At 48.1% G+C, this 11,471-nt stretch overlaps 1 long non-coding RNA gene across 1 annotated transcript; it reads left to right on the top strand.

Moving 5' to 3' along the window:
- Window positions 1–4,288: 4,288 nt before the first annotated feature.
- LOC115645731 lies at window positions 4,289–10,936 on the top strand. Its single transcript, XR_003998808.1, has 3 exons — window positions 4,289–4,420; window positions 5,016–5,145; window positions 10,402–10,936. It is a non-coding gene; the product is annotated as an uncharacterized LOC115645731 (long non-coding RNA).
- Window positions 10,937–11,471: the final 535 nt, after the last annotated feature.

Raw genomic sequence — 11,471 nt, 5'->3', positions numbered from 1 at the left:
TTAACATTCACTGGGATTTTTAAGAGACTCACTTAGAAACATGCCATTCTCCCCACAGGAATTCTTAGACCAATTTGGCCGTTTCCAGCTTTTGTAGATGTTTGTTTTCAAATTAAAGCCATTTCCCTTCAGTTACCTCTCATCTCAGCCCAGATTGCAATTATTACTGCAGTCGCTCCTTCCCCTTAAGTAAACCTGGGAGCAACCCGCGTCAGGTCCATGCGATGTGGTGGGTAACATTTCTGGGTTAAAAGGTGAATGCTTGATCCCAGTTCATCACCAGGACTTGGGTTTATATTTAATGTTCATTTTAGAGAAGTCATTCGTAAAAGTATCTTCATTGCAGGAGTCAGACATGCGCGTATATCTGATGTTGCATTTTGTGATACGTGCTGCTACATGGCGGCACATTGTGATGTTGTGATGACATCACACCATCCCCCAAAACATTTGCTGCTATTAATTGTTATTTGTATTAGGTAGTGCTATTATTATCAGGTTTATTAAGACAGCATGTAAGGCCCAGAGGGTTTTGAACACAGGCCTGCAGGCCTGCAAACACCTCCCCTTCCCACCAAGGCCCTGCCCCCATGTCACCCCTTCTCCCCAAGCCCTCATCCTCCCCCCTTCCCCTGACGCCCCACCTCTTCCCCACAAGATCCTGCCCTCAGCTCACTCCTCTCCACTCCCTCACCCCATTGCTTGCCCTTACAGCCTCTGTCCACTACCATGATCCCCTGGAGACACAGACCACAGGAAGTAGCACATAGAGGCTCCTATGCTGATGGGAGAGCTTCTCATGTTGGCGTAGTTAATCCGCCTCCCTGAGAGGCGGTAGCTATGTCGACAGGAGAAGCTCTTCCATCAACATGGCATTGTCTGCATGGAGGGTTAAGTCGGTATAATCACATTGCTCAGGAATATGGATTTTTCACCCCCCTGAGTAGCATAATTATATTGATACAGGTCTGTAGTGTAGACCTGGCTTCATTCTAGATTTTGTGCATTTTCTTTTTCCATTTACTTATGTGGTGGAAATCAGTGCTTTCATGGACATCCGTGTAATTGGAGGAGAAATCCAAATACACTGTGAGTTGAGTAAACATTGAAATGTGGCTATGCTGCAAAGATCTAGGAATTTGTATTGTGTCCTCAGCACTTATGCTTCAGACCAGACATTTTCAAAATGAAACAGAAAATGTTTGGATACTTTCACTCTTTGGTGCGGCCAGCAATGCTAACAAAGCTAAAAATGATGTAATTGGCCCTCCAGACTGAATGGATTGCCTGAAAGCTGGATTGAACTTCTCGAAGGCTGATTGATTTGACAAGTCTTCTGCTAGCCCACTTCAACTGACTTCTTATTATTTGTACATGTGTAAACTAATTCCTGTGAAATACACTGCAGACCTGTTCAAATCAGTTTTCATCAGACCAAATTAGTTCATCATTGCCAAAGCTTTCATTCACTTTATAGGTTTCACATGAGAGATAATCCAGGCTTCCCACTGAGCAGTGGGTTTGCAGTCCAAGAAAAGTTCATGTATAATTACAATTTGAATAAAAATTCCATGTCTCTGTCAGAGTTAAGGAAAAGAGGAGCTAATGAAAAAATTTCTTAAACATCCAGATAAACAAAGATAATACGAATTAAGAGAAGTTTTAAGGACTTGACCTTACAAAGAACTGAGAGTGCAGGGGCTTCAGAATATCACAAGAAGTGTTCGGTATGTCACAGGATAAAGCCCTTATTTATTAACACATACAGTGAGATATATTATCTGTACTGCATGAAGAGCTGTCATATGACAAGAAATCCTGAAGAAATCAAGCCTGTGTCAGCATGTCAGATCATAGTTTGACATGTCCATACCCTCATTGCTACAGAGTTGACAAGTTCTTGTTCTATCTTTCTATCTCCTCAACACCAATACAAGAATGGTTATTTGGAGCTTAGATAGAGTGACCATATTTCCCTATACTGAATATGGGACACTTGGTAAAATTACTCGTATTCAAGTGAGTTCAAAGGCAATCAATCATACAAACATGCAAATTAACATCAAGTTGACTGAGCCCCTGTTAAAAAGAAATATTGTGTAGTTGGATTCTTTTTATTCACCTTCTTATCTTTAAGGCTTTAGGGTTCACACCACATGGGGAGGGGTAACACATACATCCTCCCCCCACTCCCCCAGACACTGAGAGGTGACACACACACATAAACTCCTGTACACCTCTCTTGCACAGCAGGAGTGACTGACCAACCTGACCCTCCCTGCTCGGTGCTCTCCACCCTTCATGCCTGGATGGGCCCCCGGGACGGACCTACCTCACCTGGTACCTGACATGGAGTCTTCACAAGGCAACACGTGGGTGGGGGGCAGCAGGGTCACATGCCCCCCTCCTCAGATTTCTATCAGGGTTCACACCATAATGTGGCTAGCAGCAGCCTTTTGGCATTGTGCGGGAGGGAAGGGACAGGAGTTGCTTCCAGCTACCAGGGCAGGGGAGGGGGAGAGGGAGAGGATGACCTGCCCCATGTGTTTGCAGAACTCATCTCTCCCCCACTCCTGCCCCCATGTGTGGCTGGAAGAAGCTTGTCCCTTCCTGCCCACACAGTGTTGAAAGGCAGCTAACACTTATAGGCTGCTGCTGGCCCAGCTGCCTCCTGTCTCCCCGTTCCCCCTCCCCACCCCTGGCTACAGCACAGTCAGGAAGGGGTTAAGCCCTAAGGATGCATTTTGCACTAGGGCCCAGGGAACCTGACTGCAGGGGCTTCAGGGAACCCAGCCAGAGAGGTGGGTCAGCAGGGGAGGGTGCCTAGGGGATGAAGCAGCCTCATGCTCCCTGGGGGCAGGACCCAGGGCATGGTGTAAGTGTGAAGAGGGTGCTAAGTCCCTCCCCCAGGGGCTGCTGTGGAGCCTGCAGGGTCGGGGCACAGACAGACTGGAAATCTCTTCCCTCCCCCCCTGCTCCAGAGCTTAGTGAGTGGCAGAGGGGCTTCCATGGCAGCGCTGTGTGGGGCTTTGGTATGTGCAGGGCTTGGCTTCTCCTGGTCAGTGCCCTAGGCTGGTGGGTCTTGGGCTTTCCCAGGGCGCCGGCCCAGCCAGAGGCAGTGGGAGAAGGAAGGAGCCTGTCGGCCAGGCGGTTAGTAAGCTGAGCGCTCCTACTAGGAGCTGGTTCTCTGCTCAGTACTGGGAGTGAGATGCACTCTGCCAGGTGGGATATGGAGGAGTAGCAGGGCTGGGGGGAGAGGAAGGGGCAAAACAGGGAGAGGACAGTGAGAGGAGGAGCATGTAAAGGGCTGATGGGTGGGCAGCAGAGGCTACATGTAACCAACCGCCACCTGGAGCCTTCCCACACTCAGCAGCCACCGCAGCTCACAGAGCACAGCTGGTGCCAGCCGGAAACGGGACAGGTGGGCATGGTCCTGCTGGACAAGAGCTGGCATGCAGCGGGGATTGCGGTGACCAACTGGCAGGAGGAATGGCCAGCCCCACATACTGCATCTTCACCCCGCCACCGGCCTTGCATAGCTGCACCCATCACCAGATACCCCCCCATCACCATTGGTGGGTGGGCAGCTGGCGAGCAGGGATCCAGCCAGCAGCAGGACCCGCCAGTACTGATGTGGAGAGAGAAAACACAGGACAATTTGTCCATTTTAAGAAAAAGTTGTGACACCTGCAGGAGGGCTTAAATATGGGCTTGTCCCTTTAAAAACAGGATGTTTGGTCATCCAAAGCTTAGAGGAATTGTGAGAAAACTGAATTTGGTCTGTTATTGTCAAAAAAAAAAACTAAATGAGGGAATCAGCCACAACAAAATGCTGTTTGCTAAACATTATTTGCCACCCTCAATGGACTTGCTAGGGAAACTCATGGTCAGGCTACACATGCTGCCTTTATGGTGAGACTTCTGCATCACCCTTTGCATGTGACAGCTGGCCACCCGCTGACCAGTTTGAAAACAAAGAAAGCCACTTTTGCCTTCTAAAATATTTCTTGAAACATACCAGTCACAAGCTTTTGACTGGTATTTGGTACATCCAGATCAGTAAGAGCAAAACCTTGCTAATGGACAACCAGATGTGTAACAATTCATTGGGATCATCTAGTCTGACCTCCTGTATAACGTAGGCCATGGGATTTACAATAATTCAGATATTTCTATCATCATTTTTGGGGTAGCTAATGCTACAGTTAAGAGTGCAAAACCAGGTTGTATTAGAACTCATTTTCACTCTGTGATACCTTTCTCTACATTTCTTTTTTTAGGTTGATATTTTCCAAGCTTGGTCTCTGTCCAGGTGAATACTTCTGGAATTTTGTTAATATATATATTTTACTAGAGAGATGCCATATGACCAGCAATTTAAGGGACAGCTCAGCACTTTGAAGTCTGAATCCTCCAGCAGGTATGAACCCTCCAAGAACCCCCTCCCCCCCTCACCACACACACATACATTATTTTTTAAAAGTGCATGTGTCGCAGGGAGGAGTTTTCTTCAGTCTCATTAGAGTTGCTAGAAAGGGGGTCCGTCCCAGGAGGATGTGTAATTAGAGCCGAAGACTGGTCAGAACTCTTTTGTGCCGTCACTCATGGCCCCACTGACTCTCTGGGTAACCTTAGGCAAATCATCTAATCTGCCTGTGCCTCAGTTTATCTATTTGTAAAATAACAAAAACTACTAAACCTGGTTATTTTTCAGTCTGAATATTAGCTTTATTATCTTAAATATCTAATAGATTTGTGAACTACAGATTACGTGGTTAGAGAACCTGTTTCACAGTAGATACATAAACCGTGGTTTACACATGGTTTATATTCATAGTGACTCTTCAAAGTGCAATCATCATTCGGTCTGCAGGGCATATAATTACTTTGAAAGTACTTAGTTACTACTCTGTCATATGCCATATTATATGCTTCACTACATCACTTAATAATAGCATCTATACAGCCATCTTTCACTGAAAAATGCCAAGGTTTTGCTGATGTATATCTTTCAGCTATGTACAGTGCAACCAAATTGTTGCTGAAAATGTCACCCTGACATCTTTAAAGGCTTTTATTGATATTTTGGAGCAAGAGAGAGAATTATTTAAAAAGACCAACACTGGAAGAACTGGACTATGGTAGGTGAGTAGAAAGAAATTAGCAAGAGCAAACCATTGGATAATAATTTTTCTGTTGAGAGACAAGCGAGAGAAGTGCTGTCTCAAACAACCAAGATCCACACTGTTTATTTATTTTGTGACATACAATAAAAACTATACTGTACTGCGTCAGGGCTTCCGGGGGGGGGGGGGCAAGTGGGGCAATTTGCCCTGGGCGCCACAGGGGCCCCCATGAGAGTTTTTTGGGGCCCCTGGAGCAGGGTCCTTCACTTGCTCCGGGGGCCCCGGAAAACTCTTGCGGGGCCTGGGCCCCCAGAGCTTCTTCCGCTCTAGGTCCTCAGTGGCAATTCAGCAGCAGATTCTGGAGTGGAAGGACTCCCTGCTGCTGAATTGCCGTCGAAGACCCAGAGCGGAAGAAGTTCCAGGGCCCCGGGCCCCGTGAGAGTTTTCCGGGGCCCCCAGAGTGAGTGAAAGACCCTGCTCCAGGGGCCCCAAAAAACTCTCATGGGGGCCCTGGAGCCCTTCTTCCGCTCCAGGTCTTTGCCGGCAATTTGGCGCAGGGGGGTCCTTCCACCCCAGGACCCACCGCTGAAGTGCCTGGTCTTTGGCGGCAATTTGGCAGTGGAGGCCCCCCACTGCCAAAGACCCCAGGCTCCCTGAATCTTGCGTCTTATTTCCCTGCACACTCCCACCCATTTGCCATGTTACATTAGTGTTAGGCCATTATGGGGCTGAGTCAAAGAGTTCAACAAGGAAGCTCAGCAACAGGTCAAAGGGAAGAGCCCTGAAAGTTCAAGAAATATCCCTGGTACCTCTCCTGACTGGAGGTCAGACGAGATGAAAGTTTTGGCAGCTAAACCTTCGCATACTATATACTATGTTAACTACAAAGTATATGGCCAAAATCCTGTCTTATGTTACTCCCACTGAATCATGTTAATGAAACATGTTAATTCAGAAAATAATTTCCAGCAGTGGAATTTCCAGACCTCACCCCAGCTAATGCAGAGGCCATGGAGAGAAAAAGGAAGAGATCTGCACACTCTCATTGGCAAGCAAGGCACACAAGACAAAGACCAATATTTGTTGAATCATATTTAATGGCACAGAAAGAATGCATGCACTGGACAAGTCATGGCCACTGCACTCTAGCCCACTGCAGTGGTGATGTGCTGCCGCTACCATGGAATTTAAAACTTCTTGGAGCTGGCTTCCTTGAGAATACCCATTTGCTTTTAGGAAAGGCACATTCTTTGCGGGAGCTTACAGACACCGGTTTGAGTTATGGACACACCTCCTTTTTCAAAGTCCACACCTTCTTGTAATGGGCATGCTGTGACTTGCACAGAACTGCCAAGAATTGCTGCCTACAGGGCCAGCTTTAGGCCAGTGCAACCAATTCTCCTGAATCAGGCCCTGCCCCTAAGAGGGCCCCACCCCAAGCCCAAGCCCCAGTACAGTGTACCGGCAAGAGCCGATGTGCCAGACCGGGGTGGCCCGGCTTCCCCAGGGGGCAATTTAAAGGGTCTGGGGCTCCCAGCAGGGGCTGGAACCCCAGGCCCTTTAAATTGCCACCAGAGCCCCAATGCTGGAGCCCCGGGGTAGAGCTGTGGGGCTCTGGGGGCTATTTAAAAAGTCCGGGGCTCCCATTGCTTCTACCGCCCTGGCCCTTTAAATAGCTGCTGGAGCCCCACCACTTTCCCAGGGCTCCCGCGGCTATTTAAAGGGCCGGGGCAGTAGAAACAGCAGAGCCCCAGGCCCTTTAAATAGTCCCCGAGCCCCAGGCTGCTGCTGCTACCCTGGTGGGGGAGGGAGGAGGAGGAGGAGGCACTCACCATACAGGGTGGGCTGTACCCCCTGCACCTGCACCCCCTGACCACAGCCAGTCCCTGCTGCACCCCTTGCCCTGTCTGCAACAGCTCCTGTCTGCAGCCAGCCCTGCACCCGCTGCCCACAGCCAGCCTGTCTCCAGCCAGCTCCACACCCCCTGCCCTGTCCTCACCAGCCCCTGCCTGCAGCCAGCTCTGCACCCCATGCCCACAGCCAGCCCGTCTCCAGCCAGCCCCGCACTCCCTGGCCTGCCTCCAGCCCCATATGAGCCCCTGTCTCCAACCAGCCCCACACTCCCTGTCTGCAGCCAGCCTGTCTCCAGCCAGCCCGTCTCCAGCCAGCCCCTGATGCACCCCCTGTCCTGTCCGCACCAGGCCCACACCCCCTGCCCTGTCTCCAACCAACCCCTGCCGCATCCCCTGCCTGAAGCCAGCCAGGCCCGCACTTCTCTGTATCCAGCCCTGCCGACCCCTGCCGTACCCCCCTTCAGCCCTGCCCGAAGCCAGCCAGTCCTGCACTCCTCTGTCTCCAGCCCTGCCAACCCTTGCCACACTCCCTCTGTGGTCCTGCCTGAAACCAGCCAGCCCACCCCACACACCCCCTGTCTCCAGCCAGCCCTGCACCCCTTGCCCTGCTTGCAGCCAGACCCTACCTCCAGTCAGCCCCTGCCCTGCCTCCAGCCAGCCCCATGTCCACTGGTGCCCTGCAGTTCCCAGGGCAGTAACCCTGCACACCTGCTTTAATGAGGGGGGCAGGGAGCAGCTGGGACCCACACATGTGCACACCCTAGGGTGACCAGACAGCAAGTGTGAAAAATCAGGACGGGGTGGGGGGTAATAGAAAAAATAAGAAAAAAACCCAAAATCGGGACTGTCCCTATAAAATCGGGACATCTCGTCACCCTAGCACACCCCCCAGGGAGTGGTGGGGACCCACACATGTAAAACGGAGCTCATTTCTAGTTCAGGCCCATCTTTTTAAAAAAGAACTTTAGGTAGGGTTAACATACATCTGTATTTTCCTGGACATGTCCAGCTTTTTGGTTCTTAAATTGCCATCTGGGAGGAAAATACGGATGTATGGTAACCCTACTGGTACAAAAGATACATGCTATGGCACATCCCTTAAATCAGAACTTTTTATAGGGAACTGGTTGCTAAGAAAGGAAAGGCTTTTTTTTACATGTTTTTTTTTAAGTCATCCCCGCTGGGATGTTCCAATTGGGCTCCGCACTTCCTAAAGCCGGCCCTGGCTGCCTACCTTGGTTTACTCAAGGAAACACCATACTAGCAATTCATTTTTAGTGTAACTTGCCCATTGGTCATGAGTGCACAGCACCACTTCTATTGTTTTTGTTCTGTTGCATAGCAGGCCAAAGATCAGGCCCTGATATTAGAACAAGAAGACTAAGTTAAAATGATGACATTTTTTACCCCGTCAATATTAAGATGCATATAAAATGTAACACAAGATTTCTCTAAGTGCTACCTAACAAAGCTTAAAACTAACAGAATTATGATGAGAGGAGGAAGGGAAAATGTTATCAAATATACTAAAAGTACTATAAGATATAATAAAAAAAATCCTGTTTTTAAAGAGACACCCACGCAATCTGAATCACCAAATGTTATATTTGCCATAATATGAATAGACAAGTTTTCACTTTTAAAAAAAGTTGCATATATATGATTTGTATTGAAACTTTGTTGTTTTATCTAAACCTTCTTGTACAGTGTTGGAAAACTAATTACAATCTTATATGAAAGCCAAAAATGGAACTAACAGGCCAGTTGAATTTCCCTCTCTGACCGAGGTGAACATATACTAATAAACATCAAACGGTAAAAAGCAAATAAGATTTTTGCAGTGCTTGTAACTTCAATGATCTAAAGTTCTGCTTGTAACTTGGAAAAGGAATTTCTTTGAAAAATCCATCTAGCTTCTAGACCTCCAAAATGCAGCGGTCACCATAGCATCTAGCTATATACATTTTTGGCCTGATAGCACTCACTACAGAAAATGTGCATGAATCACCAAAATAAATAAAAAAGCCAGTTCTTCAATCTATAGCAGAAAAGATTTTTTCTTAGAAAGAGCAGAATAACGTAGGACCTCTCCTCCAAGAAACGTGATTCCTACCTATCACTCAGGGTACTATTGTATCCTGTACACCAGTAAATTAAACAATCTGAGGGGGGATGCTCAGGCAGGAGTGAATAAGACTGGCTGGAGTATCCCAGCTGGGAGCAAGTGACTTTTGCAGAAGCCTGCCAAAGCAGGGAATGGCTACTGGGAGTAAGTGAACTCCAGGAGGGAAAAAGCTTCAGGCAGAAGGCATGGCAGACCCCCAGCAGGGAGACTGGGAGAATGGACTTGATGCGGGGTTGAGAACTTTTATTTTGAATATTTTGTTATGTTAATAAATCCAGCCCCATGGAACGGTGTTGCTGAACTTGAAAAGAGTTTGTTTTGGTAATTTGACTGTCAGAACCCTGAAAAGAAGGGAAATTGAGGCAGGACACCTGCAGAGTGACCTCAGGCCATGAAAGGGTGCTCAGGAGGTGGCTAGCCTGTTCACATAACTGAAACAATTACACTTTCAGTACAAATGGTGTGTAGTGAGGCAGTCGCCCTGCTCTGGCCCTGAAAGGGTTAAAAGCCAGTCCTTGGAGAGGGCTGGGGCTGAAGGCCAATAAGAAGAGGCTGGGAGGCAGCCAATCAGGTACAGGCTGAGTGCTATAAAAGAGCTGTGGGGCCAAAAGGCAAAGAGTCTCTCTCTAGCCTTGGAGAGAGAAGGGCCTAGCTGCCTGTGAGCACAAAGGTACCTGGAGCGGAGCGGAGCGGAGCTGGGGGAGGGCAAGAGGAGCTGGGGAGCTCCAGCCTGGCAATTCCCCAGGCTGCGGCCTTGGTAAATGCCTATGGAGGTACTGGGCCTGCAGAGGTGCAGCCCAGGAATAGGCAGAGACAGTGGGTCCAACCCCCTTGCCAGTGATGAGTGGCCATTACAGACTGCAATTTGCCCCAGAGTATAGGAGCTAGATGATGACTAGCAGTAGCCACTGAGGCAAGGTGGGCATAGGGGGAGATGGTTCCCAGGGGAAGGGAGACCCAGAGTGTGAGGGCACTGCTGCAGGGCAGAACCCCAAGGAAAGGGGCCTTGGGGTTTGGAAGGGACATGGGGTCCTGAGGCAGGAGAGACACCAGCCAGCAGGAGGCACTCTGAGGCTGGAAAAAAGCTAATTCCTGGATGACCAGCAGGAGGCACCACACCAGTGAGCACTCAATCTGCTACATGGTGCCAATGTAGACATGATGGAGCGGAAGCTTCATGGTTACTAAATGTACATTCAGACCTCCTGTAAAGCAGTTGCAATTCCCCTGAAGCCAGTGTCATTGCACCCATTTGAACCAGCTCTGAATCTGACCCTGTACTACATGTTTCCTCCAGGAGCAGAGGATTATACATAAACTAGTCTTATTCCGGAACAGCATCAAGAAACAAAATTAAAGAAATGAGCAGTGTGAAAGAAGAAGAAAAAGTGGTTCATATATTCAGAACTCTCCAAAGTTAAAGTGATTCTCCAGGCTGAAGTCAAGGCTGGGGTCCAAATGAAAGCAAAAAGATGGATTTGCTTTCTGAAATGGGGTGACATAAAATGAAAGCCATTGCGGGTCATTTTAGTTCTGAGTTGCTGGTGGTTTGTCATTCTCTGGATGTTCGCCAGAGCCAGCTCTTGTTTCTTACATGCCACAAAAGATTTTGCTGCCTCTGATCCTCTCGGTATGAAAAACTGGCGCTTTGCCAGGGTGGAGAATACAGGCATATAGGGAGGCAGTACTGGTTAAAGGACTAAAAGCCAAGAGAGCCCAACTTCTAATCACTCTCTCACTGTATAGATTTGGATACATGACTTAACTGTTGGGCCTCAGTTTACCCATCTAAAATGTTGATGAGAAATAATTCCTACCCCACAAGGGTGCTGAACGGAGGACTACATAGTTATTATTTGTAAAGTGCTTTGAACATGTAAAGCACTGTTATGTATAATTACCAAGTGTTGTTTTTCATTTTTTTAAGAACACTAATAAAATGGTCAGTCCATGAAGTTGCTTCTTTATCTTTCGAAGTGCTGCTTTCTAGTTCAAGAAAGAGCTCAGCTCTGATGCTGAGAGATCAACTTCAATGACATCGTTCACCTTTGCTCTGGCAGTTAAATTCTTGTCCTTCTCACATGTACGTATTGACGTTCTGCTCTCACTGTGATTGGGAAAACCTCCAGCTTTGTGCCACAAGCTAGACACTTTGCATTTCCCATTGCAGTAACAATCTGCTCACTGACAAGACTCGCTTGGAGGTGACTGTGATTATTAAAAATAAATAGCACAGCATGAGCTTTATCTGATTCATTAACTGTGTGATAGTGCCATTAGAAAGCAGGATGAGAAGTGTAAATCAGACTTTCAAGGCATTGTGTCATTTATGGCCGACCTAGTATCTGGATTCAGATCACTGGCAGT

The sequence above is a fragment of the Gopherus evgoodei genome, chromosome 2, assembly GCF_007399415.2.
Source record: "Gopherus evgoodei ecotype Sinaloan lineage chromosome 2, rGopEvg1_v1.p, whole genome shotgun sequence".
In the NCBI taxonomy this organism is placed as follows: Eukaryota; Metazoa; Chordata; order Testudines; family Testudinidae; genus Gopherus; species Gopherus evgoodei.
Note: the sequence above shows the minus strand (reverse complement) of the source record. Positions and strands in the feature narration are given on the sequence as shown.